Source organism: Epinephelus fuscoguttatus, linkage group LG20 (genome assembly GCF_011397635.1).
Source record: "Epinephelus fuscoguttatus linkage group LG20, E.fuscoguttatus.final_Chr_v1".
Taxonomy (NCBI): Eukaryota; Metazoa; Chordata; class Actinopteri; order Perciformes; family Serranidae; genus Epinephelus; species Epinephelus fuscoguttatus.
Genome location: NC_064771.1, coordinates 14012790 through 14025664, shown reverse-complemented (window position 1 = coordinate 14025664; position 12875 = coordinate 14012790).

Sequence of the window (12875 nt, the reverse complement as noted above, 5' to 3'; positions counted from 1 at the left end):
GCATGGAAAGACGACTCTGAAATGGGACCCTGACAGCTGGCCAACAGGTGGCCACTGACAGACCCTCTCTCTTCATTGTGAGTGGAACAGCCAAGACACACACACACACACACACACACACACAATCTCCTCAGACTCAGCACCCAGGCCATCAGGTGAAGGAGGCCGACCAAAGCGGGGGAGGGGGGTTTGTTTGTGTGAGAGCGAGCGGGGGAGGGGAAAGGCAGGCCTAGCACACACCTGTCTGATGATCCCACCTATGACAGAGTTGATGGAGAGTAATGTTATAGGCCTCCCTGAAACCACATGGTCCCATACACCACCTGGACTGACAGTGACAAACCTCCTCTGCCTGTGTGTGTGTGTGTGTGTGTGTGTGTGTTACCATTGAAGTGTTTAAGTCTATGGACATCATTGTTATAATTTCAGGTATTTAGGTAAATACGAATATGTGCCAGACTTAACTGACTCAAGAACATGCTTACACTGCATAGAATACAAACAAAAATACAAATTTTGGCTTATTGGAATTCATTTAGACATAGATGGATTCTTTCAGTAGTTTTCTGGCCTGTGTCCAAGACGGTTGTCATTACAAAGGTTGCAGATCCTCAGATGTCTATCCTGACCTTGGAGAATTTGTTGTTGCAAACCCTGAAGTTACCAATAGCCTTTCTGTAATTTCGGTTTCATACAGGCACCATAGGGGTGGGCCGAGATCATTACTTACCAGGTCTGCATTGATGCGTAATGCCTCCAGGAAGTAGCCACTTCTCAGTTTGGGCTGGAGTCCCTCAAAAAGCTCAGAAAAGTATAATGTGCTGCTCTTTATCGGAGGTTTGGAAGTCAACGGAAGTCAACTAGATGTGCGTTTGCCAAACCAACCAGTCTTCATCCTCTAAGTCTTGTACAATATAGAGATTTACAAGTTGAGCAGATAGTCCTACATTATCTGACTTTGTTTCTTTAATTTCTAGCCCCACACACACACACAAACACATTTCGCTGTCATCTCCAGAGTTCTCCTCTTCCTTGCCATGTGTCCTCCAGCCGTGCTGAAGACCTTCTCTTATTCTGCACTCATTGGCTCCCAGTCACTAATTACACACACACACACACACACACACACCTCATTAGCGATCAGACTAACAATACTCCTTCCCTGAATGCCCTCTCAGAATCTCTCTGATGGTTAGTAATTCTCTCCTTCTCTCTCTCTCTCTCACTCTATGCACGCGACCTCTCCCCTCCTCCCCCTCTGTGTGGGGTAAGTCTCATTGGATTAATTTCTCTGGCATTGTTATCTGATATTCACACAGCACACTTGGGACCAAGAGAGGGAAAAGATGAGAATGTCAAAAAAAGAATAAAAAAGAGGGTGAAGAGAGAACAAAATAAGATGATAGAAAATCTGAGGCTCATACTGTCTTTATCCACATCCAACCTGCCTCTGAACAGGAGCTCCAAGTGTGTCTAACTTGATAATGCACTGTCCGGTAACATAAAGTGCGCATTTGGCGTACCTCAAGGTTTGATGTTAGGCCTCTTATTATTTAGTCTATATGTTAATGATCTTCCACAACAGTGTCTTGGGATATTACTGCAAATGTATGCTGATAACACTGTTGTATACACACATGTAAAAACAGCTGAGATAGCAGCTGTTAAGCACACAACTGCCATGAAAAGCACCATACAGTGGCTTACTTTATCATGTCTTAAAACTCTTAAAACAATGTACACATTCTAATGTTCTCATCAAGGGTAAAAACATTGGAATAGTTACTCATTTCAAATATCTTGGCAAAACAATGGATCCAAATCTTAATTTAAAGATACACATGTTAAAAAATAGTGAAAGTAAATCAATACAACAAATGCTTGACAAATTAATCGTTCTGTGAATGTAGCCACAATATTTCTGAATGCAATGACCCTTCCCTCTTGTCCTATTGTATTTCATATTGGGGACAAGCCGGAGAAAAACCAAACAACTAGCCTTAAAAATTCAGAGAGAAAGCCAATAAGATGTAAGCGTTGTAAATTAGCTTTAAGCTAACTCTGGTGCAATAAATTAAATGTTAACATTTATGTTTAATATTACACATGGCCCCTTACAAATATAGTAAATTAAAAAAAAAATACAACACTGAAAGTCATCTCTTAGGTATCTCCAGAACAGCCACATGGATATGATCCCTCACTGGTTTCCCACCATGTGAACATTGCTAAGGCACCATTGCCAAGGCACCATTGTCAGGCGTTGAACCCTCAGCTGATCTGCTTAACCCTGCCATGAATCCGGAAAACCTTTCATGTACTTTACTTTTACCTAAAATCATAAACTTGTTTCAAACACTTTTTAGCATCAAGTGGCCCTTTTCTTCATATTTAAGGAGTAATCTGCCTTATTCTGTCTTCTTTGGGGGAAAAAAAAATCATTTTATTTCTCGAAAAAAGTCAAAAAAAAATTTTTTTTGGACTGTTTCCGAAATGAATCATTAATACAAGATGTATATTTTTGCAATGATAGCCTTGACAGACGCATCCCTTGCACTGGATTAGAAATCATTTTTGAATTCAGTCAGATAGTGCTAAATAATATACAGATTTCACATTCATACTCAAGTCCAGTCCAACTACATTTTTAATCCAAGCATAAGATGATCCCATTTACATTTATAGTTTTACAGTGTAAAGTGAAAATGAATGAGCACAAAAGTGAATTTGCTGCATCGTACCCAGTCATTACAGTCATCAGAGGAATGTGGCTCTCCCACATTCTCTTATTGTTCTACAGAAACAGTCTGGTTCCCCCTGTTCGTTTCTTTCTGTTCCAAGTAGTTAGCGATGGGTCAATAGCGATGCAAAGCTGTGAGGAAGGGTCCATTGTGTCCAGTGTAAGACAAGCAGGACTAATTATTGTACAAGGCAAGTCTGGGCCTGCCTGGACAGAGGAGTGGCTGCTGGCTGTTACCAGTTGGTAGAGGTGGTGTGATGGGCCATTATGACTCAGCACAGGTGGATGAGGACATGTATGCACAGTGAAGGTGAAATCACAATTACTGTGTAGTTGATTGTATTTGAAACTTGAGTTGAGCATTTGACTTTGCTGCTGCGTTTTTGGTGTGTTGAGGTTAAGTTTGCCCAATATGTAAGTACTTATGGGTCATTTACAGTTCTGTTCATCTTTCATCACGTGACACCTCCACCTCCAGCTCTACAGTAAAATGCTACATCCAAATGCATGAAAGAAACAGTAATAACAATCTATTATTATAATATGACGCTTATCATGAGCACTTTTACTGAATTATTTACGTACATTTTACTAAGTGGCATTTCACTGCGGGACCATTGTATTTGAGTCAGTTTCCTGTTTGCAGCGTGTTTCTGTACTTGGTTGTATTTTCTTAAGTTGCATTGTTTTTTCTACTTGCTAGGTTTGCAAAATTGATTTACATGTTTTCTTCATTTGCTCTTGTTTTGTCTTTTTGTGTGGGTGTTCTTAAGTTGCAATGTCTACAGAGACACAATGCAATGAATCATACAAATGGGGTTAGAAGCCGTGGATGGATTACTGATTAAAAAAAACAACAACAAAAAAAAACAAACACAAAATGACGAAGAAATACAAAAAATGACCAAAAAGAGATATCAAACTACTATAAAGTAACAAAATGACATAAAGTGACTACAGAGAGACATAAAACTACTACAGAGAGACACTGAATGACTTCTAAGAGAAACAAAATGACCTCAAAGAGTCACAAAATGACTAACAAGATACACCAAACTACTATAAAGGAAAACACAATAACCACAAAGAGACACAAAATGACCACAAAAGCACAAAAAAACCCGAAAAATACACAAAGTGACTTCAAAGAGACATAAAACTACTACAGACAAATAGAACAACTACAAAGAGACACCAAATAACCATAAAGACACACAAAATAACACAGACACAAAAGACCAAAAAAAAGACCAAATAAATTCAAAGAAACACAAAATGAGCACACACAACGACCACAAAGAGATGCAAAGCAACAACAAAAGAGGCAAACCCACCACAAACTCTGTGTCTTGCTCTTATGTAGGTGAGGTGGTGGGGCCTATTGCATATTTGTGCCCAGGGGCCCATTGTCACATCATAAAGGTGCAACCTTTGTGTGCTTGAGAGAGACATTTCTTACCTTTGCACACCCGGCCTGTCACGAAGTGAACTGACCCTGCTTGGTTTTGAAAAAACACAAAATAACAATTATATAAACGTTCATGTGTATGCAGCATGATGTCACGCCTTGCTCTATTGCCCACATTAACACACACAAAAATGCAGACACACACTTTCACACAAATCCGCCCTCCCTATACTAAATTATATTAACTACAAGTTCCACAGCACGTCTCGCAGCAGGACACGGCGTTCCACTTCCCCGAGCGTGGCTGAGGGACAGTTTTCCTGGTCAATCATCTGCGTTTCCTGTAACAAGACAACCGTGAAATAGGATCAGATTCTGTATGTTTGCTTCGATTAATATTGAACAAATTTATGCAAAGAGAAAAGCATTCATCCTGCATTTTTTGAGCTGATCACAATGCAAATGAACCTCAATTTCAGTTCTCTAAATGTCTTAACAGCCCATCTCTCTCTCCTTCATTATTTCTACGGAGCAACAAATCAGAGCCTCCTCTGTCCGAGACGCAATCTGACAACCAAATCAATGTCCCATGAATATTTTTGGATGGCACCACGCACCATAAGATGAGCCTGGACTAAACACTGTCATCAGCGTTATCGCTATAATCTTCAAAACTCCATATAAAGTGCAATTTTCTCCCTGACTTTCCATTTCTGAAACTTGCTGGAATATTCTGGCATTGATGGGCCACAGTATTGATTGGTCCCTTTCCTTTGTGAAAAAGCCATTTCGCTGGGAGTTTAAAATTGATCTTGAACTTCAATCAGCTAATCATCCCCTGATAAGTCAGGACTCAGGCTAAGTGTCTGACTCCATAGAAGAAGTTGGTGTGAGGGGGTAAAGTCTTGTGTTTACTGCGTGAAACCAGTGGAAAATTCCACAAGCGACCCCACAGCTCCAATAGATCGCTACCTCTGCAACAGCTTCTGTCAATACGTTTAAAAGGATTAAGGTTAAATCAACAGTAAATGCTTTCCTCTCACAGCTTATCAGGCGACATCTGTAAATTCTGCTTTAGTTTGTTGTTTAATCATGTTTCTTTATACGAGTTCTGCCTGTGTGAGGTAGAGAGAACACACACACACACACACACACACACACACACACACACTGCTACATACACAACCTGTACTAGTCATCTGTTTTATCTCAAACTCTCCAATCTGTTTACTATGGGTCATCTGTGTCAATAACGGTTGGATGCAGCTCTTCCTCAAGATAAGCACCTCGCTCTTTGTTTCCTCATGTCTCTCTCTCAATGGAGCGATAAAAGCGCAGATTTTGTAACAGACGAATTCCAATAAGCGTGGCTGTATCGTATATCAGCTTTTGTGTGACAGTTAGGCGTGCGTTTGTGCTCATAAGAATCACTGATGAATGTCCTTCTTTGCCTCTTGGCTCTGCACTCCCCATCATCGTTCATTTCTGACAGGCTTTGTGGCATCGCCGGGGCAAGCTTGGGCTTGCACAGCCAGCCCTCCCAAGGTCTGAGGCATGCACACACACACAAACACACATACACACACATTCATACACACACACACACACACACACACACACACACACACAAACACAACCTCTCCTCCAATCACGCCGAGGCCTCGTGAATGCCCCACAACTAAATTGCTGATTTTAGAGAGAACGCAGCTCTTCAGACGAGGCCAATCATGTGTGGCTCCTGCTAAAGAGGCAACAGTTGCCTGCTAACCCGTCTGACCTCCAGCCATTGTCAAGGAGAGGGGGGCAACATTTTACTTGTTTTTCCCCTAATTTGGCAATCATCAGCACAAGACAGAATCACCTCTAGAATCTGTGCTGCACGCCATAGCTCTGTAGTCTATAAAGGCTGACTCAGTATGTCCCCCTCCCCTCTATATTTTTCACCAGGTTCACATAGCCTTGCTTATGTGCCATTGGCATTTGTCCCTTTACAACATTAAACATTTGTAAGGACCTGTTGTGCTGTTAAGTTTGTATTTCACTTGCAGAGTGGAAGCCAGCAAGCTAGGCTAACTGGCTTCCACTTTGTGAGTGATAGCCAGTTAGTTAAGCTTTCTGAGGTTAGCACTGTTTCTCATTAGATGTTACTTGGACTGCATGGTTCAATTTGACCCAACTCACTTTTGGTACCAGGTGCTTTTCTGTTTTATTTTCCACTGCAGAGATGTTCAATTGATAAACATAGCTATGCTGCATGAAACTGCAGTGACATCATCTTAAGCGTGACACTCACAGAATCTTTTCACTGGTAAACAAAAAGAGGAATATCTGCACTTTGACAATTGTACTCTGTAGTGTAATTAGTGTACTGCACTTTTTAGCCTTCAATGTAGTTTTACAGTTTCCTATTTTAAGAAATCTGCATTAGGGGAATTTTTTAAAATGTGGTCACTTTTAATGGTAGCCTAGCTATCTAAATTGAGGGTTTGTACAGGATATGGAGAACGGAAGGATGTAATCGTGAAGGCTGCAGTCACGTTACCAATGCGCTGACGGGAGTGAAGAAGGAAGTAGTACAAAGAGTGGCAGTCTGTTTAAGGAAGCAGGTGAGGGTGGTGGATGGGTCACGAACAAAGGACTTTCCTCCAGGAGACCGGTATTAAGGACGCAAGTTTACATTTCCTAGGATGGTGAAGGCGAGACCTGCCCTACACTCCCTCTGATTGGCTAGTACTCATCACCTACGTTGGTTGGGTTGGTTAGGTTTAGGCAAGAGGAGTGAGATTAGTTAGGTTTAGAATAATGACGTCAGGGTAAACCAATCAGACGCTAACCCTGGGCGGGCCAAACCTACTTGAGCAGGATGTCCCGCATTATGCTAGTGCTTATCAGTGGTCTGCAGTGTTTTATGGCACAATTAATTTGCATTTGGAAGTCGAGATTTCAGACTTCCTAGTTGGAAAATCCGATTAGAACACCTCCTAAAGTTGAATTTCCAAGTCGGAAAGTCGGAGGAACCTCACCAACCCCTGACCTCAAAATCAGAGGTGGCTGCTCCAAGCATCAACAATAGTGAAATCTGTAGTAATACTGTTAATTAGCACTTTTGTGTCATTTGTGTCACATTAAAACAGTCGCACATGCAGTCCTGTCCAACTTCTACCTGTGGACATGTAGCTACAGTATTTGTATGTGCAAAATCAAGCTTAATGTGTTATTATTAACTGGTATTGCTTACAGCTTGGTTTTCTGGCTTATGTACTGGAGTGTGGTCAAACTCTGTTTTGACGTCATTCCCATCTCCTACCTCTGACTTCCATGGAAAATGGAACGCAGCAGTAACTCCGTCTTATAGTATTGGCTTGCTTCGAAATTCCGACAGCGCGGATACCAAAGAAAGTACCAGATACTGTCCACAACTTTTGTTAATGGAAAACCAAAGCAGGGCGAGTCTTGTTGAGTAGAGCTGTGCCGAATCATGCAGAGCAAATATGTTATTAGCGTCCATATTATTTCAACACCTGCAATACCTGAGTCAAGGGCAGTTCTTACAGGCTGGTCTTGTGTTCTTTCTCTTTCATGGGTCCAGTTATACCAAGGCAAATAACCAGACTGTTAAAACGAGTAGTTCTGTAACCTCAGCGCTCCCTACGTTACCCCATGATTTGAATCATGACCAGAGTGATGTGAGGTCAAGTGTGTGTGTGTGTGTGTGTGTGTGTGTAAAGGTGTATGTTTGTCTTCATGCCAATTGGCTAAAAGTGGGCATGGCAATAGGGGGATACATGCATGCAGCTATTTTGAATTTGAGCTTGTTGGTATTGGCCTCCGGAGTCATTGGACCAATAAAATTACGAGTTGTGATAGTGTCAGTCCATACTAGAAATTACTGCCCTCTGGAAAACACTTTAAAGAATAATTTAATCATTACAGTTTTGACCAAATAAGTACACAACACCATGGATATACCCTGTACACTGTGTTCTTACACATGTGGAATGGTTCTTAAATTGGATGGATAGAAATACTAACAGGACATGCTGATGCATAATACTCAGCCTGCTATTACCATGTCTGGTCTTGAAACAATCTGGTCATCCACCATTTCCTTTGTTCTTTATCTTAAGTTAAATGTCGAACAATTTGTCCTTAACAGTTTTCCTGTCCATTCAAAGTGCAGGTCTATCCTATTGGGTGCATAAAACCGAACCCCACCTCTTTCACCCCTGACAAAACCAAGTACATAAACCCAACAGTTCTACCATCCTGCCTCCGTCCCCGGTAGTATAGATGGCAGACACAACAAGTGTGGGGTTTGCTGTTTACAGGGGGGCCTAGCCAGTCCTGCCAGGACCTTTATGGTCCAGGGTGGGTTGCAGCAGTGAATGGGCCCCTGCCAGTAGCCAGCGGTGGTCAGAGCTATACATGGGAGAGGGTCTCTGCAGGCAGCTATTGTCATGGTAAACGGAGGACTGAATGGAAGAGGATGGGCAGGACACACACATAAAACAGAGGAAAACATGAGGGGAGGGAGGGAGAACAGACAAACACCCGACCACCTCAGAGATGGCACACATATGAGCTAGCAGAGAGGCCTTGTGTATCTGTCTTTATGAGGGACTTCAGTTCAGGCATCTATTACAATATACTCTCACCCTGTTCTCACTTAAAAGACAAACCTCTATAAAGCCAAAGAACAACCTTTCACTTCTTTTTCAAAGAGTGACTATCAGTGACAATGACCCTGATTTTGAGAGAATATCCTCAAACCACACAAGCAATTTTTGCCAGTGACCCTCGCTGTGTTGTGCTCAAGGTCGACTTTTTGAAGGGCTTGATCTCATCTAGGAATCGGCTGTAACCTTAAGGCTAATTTATGCTCCCTTTTCGTACGAAAATAGATGCATCCATTTCAAACTTTGTAAAAGTCACAGCCCTCATACTTCCATGTGTCGCTGATATGATAGTATAGAAAAGTTAAAGACAGCAACAAACTAGATGACAGTGAAGGAGGTCATAATAACATACCTTTTAAGGGAGGCAGCATTGTGGACAGTGGTGGTCTGTGCAGCCATAATAAACATCCTGACATGTGGACAGAGAATTCTTTTCAAATTAATCATTCTGTTCCACTATTACTTACATTTCTTTGTTGTCTTCTATGGTGGTATCTCACTTGAACTATGCCACACTGCCTCCACTACCTCCAGTGGGACTGCTCCTGATCATCTGTATCCATAAGGTCTCAGGAAGCATGCACTACATGGACAAAATGAATGCAAAAATGTATGGACAGACAGTTCAGTCTGGCACCGGTCAGGTCTTGGTTTTGACTTGGTCTGAATCCCTTAAAGTCTTGGTCATGACTTGGTCTCGGTTTAGGTGGTCTTAACTACAGCACCTGACCCTTGATATACTTGCTGCTTTGTGTATCGGGGTCATTGGCAAAAGTTGCTTGTGTGGGTTTTCACAAAATCAGGATCTTGCAATTTGTTTTTGCTAAGAAATGAGAACATTTGTCTTGGGACATCTTCAAAACCAACCAACATAATGGGGCCAACCAAAGCTGACTTTGTTCTTATTACTGTTGCAAATTTTGATATATCAAATCATGAGAATGGAATATAAATTATACAAATACTCTAATGTGAAATGCGTAACAATATCCTGTGAAATTTCCTGTGGAAAACCTGTAGCCATCGTAGAAGCAGGGGTGACTATGCTTCTGATAGGGAACATATTTATCAGTGAATTACTACTTGGTTGGTTCACCCACATCATACCAGCAATCATTACATACAGCACAGCTCCAATCATGAGCCATTAGTTGGTGCATTCTAGTTGTATGCACATTTCTGTTTTTATGTGGCAGCAATTATTTTCATTGATACTCAGGAAGCCTATTATCTGTTTTCTATTTCAACCCTGCTAATGGAAATACATCAGGTCATATTTTACTTTCTGATATATTTAGAAGGGTTCTGCATGGATTTTGCATTACAAAATGGCTTATATTATTATCTGCTATTAAAAACTAGCTCAGTGACTAATAGCAAATAATAGCTCTTTTCCATACACATGCTGGCTTTGCTTAATTCAGTTTGAATTGGCACGTCAGCCAAGCATGGCAGGGATTTGCATTTCCATACACGCTCACTTGAAGGTGTGTTTTTAATATTTGGCCCACTTGTCTTGACTCGAAAGCTGCAACGTTTTTAGCGCTGTTCACCATTGCACTGTGTAACAGTAGTTCATAGCCAATTATCTTACACAGTCTTATTGAGACATACAGCAAGTTTGTCGTTCACCCACAGATGAGTGCTTGCCATTCTCTTTTCTCATTGTTCTTTTGACATGCAGCTTAAACGGATGAATTATTTGCTATGTCTGGTGATGGCAGCGGAGGCTATTTAAACATTTTGCTGAAGTGTCTCTGTATGTTGATGCCAAATTGTCCCTAAATGATGACAAAACCCATCTGATGTCACCACAGCCTGCTTAGAAGTGATGGGGCATGCTTTGACCTCCAGAGATGGTCCATCTCAGGTGTGACTGCACAACTTGGCACATTTATACTGGTGATAGAGAAGCAATTCAACGCGGCATGGTTTGACAGTCGGCTAAAAGTGCCAATTGTGCCATTCCTCTGAAGCCTCTGAGGCATAACATCCACTTGTAAATGAAGACTATAAATGGCTATATTAGCTCCACATATAACAATAATATTATAACAACCTAAAATAATATCATGATATTTCAGGTTATTTTTGCGATAACGATATTCTTGACGATATGACGAACTAGTAAAAATATTTCATTATTAATTTCAGAACATTGCATCACAGCGTTGCAACAAAATAAGTGATATAGTTTTATACATATACATACAGTTTCCCTTCAAATATTCAGTTAAAACTAAATAAACATTATCTCTCATGTCTTTAGTTTGTAAACAACAACAACAACTGTAACTCAGTGAGATTAAGATTCTGTATACAATATTAATAGTTCAACAAAATAAAATCTTCACACTTAAATTTAAACAGCTTCCAAATGACATCAATATGTCAAAAAGTCGAAATATTGCGAGTATCACGATATGAATTTTTATAACATATTAAAAATTATACCAGCATTATCATGATGAGATGATATGGAACACCCCTCACACATAGTACGTTTGCCATTTATGTGTCTGTTTTCCTAATGCTGATACACTAAAGGAGTACTCCATCAGTTTATCATTGGACACCTATAACAATGTCCGACTCACGTGGACAGCTAAAAGAAAAACGATCATTTGACAAGTGACATCACTTGAGACAATTTATCAAACTCCATGCGGCTCACTCAGGAAACACAAAAAGGCTTTACACAAGTTTTTCACTTATGCACTAGCACTACCCAAGACCTTGAAACACACTTTGATGAGTAAAATGTACAGAGTTGCCTTTAAGAAAGTACAGATTAAGAAATAAAGGCAGGTAAATAGTGTACTTTGTACAGCCATAAAGTATTTGTTACCACACTGATCACTGAGCATAAATGCTGAAGTACATGTCACATGATATTCTTGGATTTATTTGTTGTCAAGGTTAAAAAAAGAGCTATATGTTTCTCCTTTTTGGATGGAGACATAATGGGAACATTTGTCAGCTGCCTGGTCGGATCAGGGAGGGCAGAGAAAGGGTTAAAAGGCTCCGGCTGCCTGATAATCCTCCTCCGTTAAAAGCACTCCAGAAAAGACGTGACGTGTGTGAGGTAATCAGTAAAAGATTCAAGTGTGCCAGAGAGTGTGCAGACACACACACACACACACACACACACACATACACACACACACTACTGAATGGACAAAAAGGGAGGGAAAAGACTGAGCAGAGGAGGGAAGGAAAGGAGAATAAACACTCCTCCTCTCAGTCTTTTTCTTTTCTCTTTTTTCACATAGCCCCTTCCTCCTCTTCTCTCTCTTACTCCCCGCTGTGTCAATACAATGTGACAGAAATGTTCACTAGAGTTCCCTCTCAATAAAGCAAACACACACATGCCTGATATGACCTTTCTCCTTTCTTCCCGGCCCTGTATCTCTCTGTCTTCTTCTTCTCTCCTTTTCCATTTGTGTTGTTTGCTGCAGTCTTTGTTGGCAGTAAGACCACCTTGTGAGACACAGCTCCTGTACCAGGGACAAGAAAAACCGAGCTTTGAAGAAATACTTTCTTTTAAAAGTCAACTTTTGTATACTTTGATATTCCAAGCTAAACATATTAATTCAGAAACTGTCATCACCATAATTCTCCCCTCCCCAGCTCGGACGGGCCAATCAGTCTCTAGCCAACAATCTTCAATTGCCCTCTGTGTCGCCGCATCAAGCATTCAGAATTTGGCATTTAGATGTTTAATTGACTGTCACTGATAATGGGATTGTGTTCATTCAACCAGGGTGCTACGAGGGGTGGCACAGAGCCTATGAAACTGTCAGAGGGAGGGAGGGGATGAGGGGGAGAAAGAGAAACACTGACCCTCTTTCCCAATATAGAACATATTCCATAGTAAGTTTTTAAGTAAGCAATTTAGACTTTTAGCAATATTAGTAAGTGGAAATATTTACGTTACTCTTGTTAAAAAAATTATTGTCTTAAAAAGTCCATCCTAACCTCTGAAGTTTAACCAAAACTAATATGAGGCTTCAGCAGTTTGAGTTAGGGACTGTATTTAGAAGAGTCTAAA